Source organism: Triticum dicoccoides, chromosome 7B, assembly GCF_002162155.2.
Source record: "Triticum dicoccoides isolate Atlit2015 ecotype Zavitan chromosome 7B, WEW_v2.0, whole genome shotgun sequence".
Classification (NCBI taxonomy): Eukaryota; Viridiplantae; Streptophyta; class Magnoliopsida; order Poales; family Poaceae; genus Triticum; species Triticum dicoccoides.
Window position 1 is genome coordinate 358,478,726 of NC_041393.1, and position 2,411 is coordinate 358,481,136.

Below are 2,411 nucleotides of genomic sequence, written 5' to 3' on the forward strand. Positions count from 1 at the left end.
CACAATAACTTCATGAAAATATATTTGATTTAACATTTACTAAATCTTGAAAATTATTTAAATGCATTAAACATAAATTATTTTAAAGTTGAAGCCATATTACAATTTTGAAATGGGTACAAAAACATAAACTTGTGATATTTGTAAAGTTGAAATTATATTGCAGTCTAAAAGCTTGGTACAAACTGAATATTAGATGTGTTGCATGATTCAAAACTCTGGGCTCAACAAAATCCACATGCATGTGATTCATGAGTTAATGATGATGTCGTTGTTCGTTGTTGGGGGTTGACACAGGAGCACGGGGATGAGTGAGCAAGGAGGGGATAGTCTGTGCAAGGAGTACCTCCTTATACTATATCAAAGAATACACCATGCTAATATAGCGGTGCAAATCCCTTATGCATATTGAATGGTGAGATATCACAGGAGCTAGCCTGCATTTTCAATGGAACGTCACCAAATCATTGATAACCAGTTAGAAAAAGAGTAAATGACATTGGCGCGAATCAGAATGCAACGAGTTCTCCAAGCATGTGTATCTGCATGCTTAATTTCTTGTATTAGTATATATTGTTTATTTTCATGTTTTTCTCTGATTCTACTCGAACCCATGCCTGTAGACTTTCCGTCAGATACAAAAGCTCTTAAGCAAAACCAATGGGAAAGTAGTTAGTGATGTTATGACTTCTGCACCTCTTGTGGTGCGTGAAACTACTAACCTTGAAGATGCTGCATGGTATGTGTACATCACTGATTGGTTTCCAGAGATTATATGGACCAACTTGTATGTTAATATGTTTCTTAAAGATAACTTAATTAGATGGTGGTAATATTTTGGCATGCAGGTTACTTCTTGTTACTAAATACCGCAGGGCTGCCAGTAGTCGACAATTCGGGCAAATTGGTGAGTGGGCCAAGCCTTGCTATTTTTCTGCTTTTTTTTGCTCTAGTTAATTTGTCTTAAAACAAATTTCGGTTTGTAAGGTTGGAATCATCACAAGAGGGAACGTCGTCAGAGCTGCTCTTGAGTTTAAGAAAAATGTTGAAGGGAGTCTTTGAAGTGGAACTGTAGATGATCCTTTCCGAAGGTGGAACTTGAACATATTGCTAGTAGGCAAGCGTACTGAAAAAACTGTTGCAGCAATTAGCAAACTTATCCATGTTTACACAACATGCTAGTTTAATTACAGTTGGGATATATGTACTGTCACAGCCCTAGAATTCTTTTAGCTCCAATAATTATTTTCGTTTGATTAATTGCATTGTGAGCATCATGCATCATCCTTAAATTTCAAAAATTTGAATTGGGGGAATTTTCAAAGCCTCTGCTAAATAAAGAGCAAAGAACCCCAAAAAAATGCATTCAATGTTTCAAAAATGCCTTTAAAATAGTTCTAAGAATTTTGGCAAGAGTTATATATCAAACCAAAATTTAGGAACATTGTTAAGGAATTATTTTTGGGCTTTGAATTTAAATCATATTGTATTTGTATTTGAATTTATATTATATAATCAGAATATAATTTCAAGTAACTTTGAAATAATTTATGTGCCTCTGGATAATTCTACTGAGTTTGAATATTCAAGGGAATTTTGTCACTGGGTTTGAATTTGTTTTATTTGAAAGCAATGACAAAAGATAAAAATAAAAGAAAAAATAAAGAAAATAAGGAGAAGTAGAAATTGTACCTGGCTTACCTATGCGGCCTAGAACTGTAGCTAAGGCCCAGCCTAACTCCCCACCGTCCCCTACCTCTTGCTAGTAGGAGCAGCTGCGTGTTTGCACGTGCACGCTCGCGGCCACCTCCTCCCTGCCTGCTTCCCCGCCTTCTTGTGTCCATCTGCGTCGCAAGGGAGATGCCCCCTAGCCTCCTCTATCCTCTTCCTCGCTCTATGCTGCTCTCTCTCTTGCAGCCTTGAGCACCCCCGAGAGCACCGCCGCTGTTCATGGCAGCCATCGTGCACCCCCTTGCCTCGCCCTCATGTCCTCGAGCTCCGCCCTGACTCCGTGCGCCTCTTCGTCCAAGCACGCAAGCCCGGACGCCCGGAAGCGTCGCCATCGAGCTCGTCTCGTTCGCCTCTTCTCGAAGATTGCTGGCGTCGATCCATCGTCTGCAGTGTGTCCCCCACCACGTCGAGCATTTCTTTGTGACTGTTGTGAGCTCCTCTGCCGCTTCCCTCTTTCCCCGTGCTTGATTGCGCCGCGTAGCCGTCGCTTCCATCAAGCCCGATAACTTCTCGCCATCAGCTTCGATGTTGCCGTGGCCACAGCTGCCACCGCTTGCGTTTGAGCACTGAATGTGCTTAGCACCTTCCCAGCAACACGCAGACACCACTAGCTCGCCCGAAGACGCCCCGTAGCGCCAAACTGAGCACACCCGTAGCTTCGGTCGCCGCATACCTCATCG

At 41.9% G+C, this 2,411-nt stretch overlaps 1 long non-coding RNA gene across 1 annotated transcript; it reads left to right on the forward strand.

Annotated features, from left to right (window-relative positions):
* Positions 1 to 627: 627 nt before the first annotated feature.
* Positions 628 to 1,249, forward strand: LOC119338287. Its single transcript, XR_005163903.1, has 3 exons — positions 628 to 739; positions 849 to 907; positions 988 to 1,249. It is a non-coding gene; the product is annotated as an uncharacterized LOC119338287 (long non-coding RNA).
* Positions 1,250 to 2,411: the final 1,162 nt, after the last annotated feature.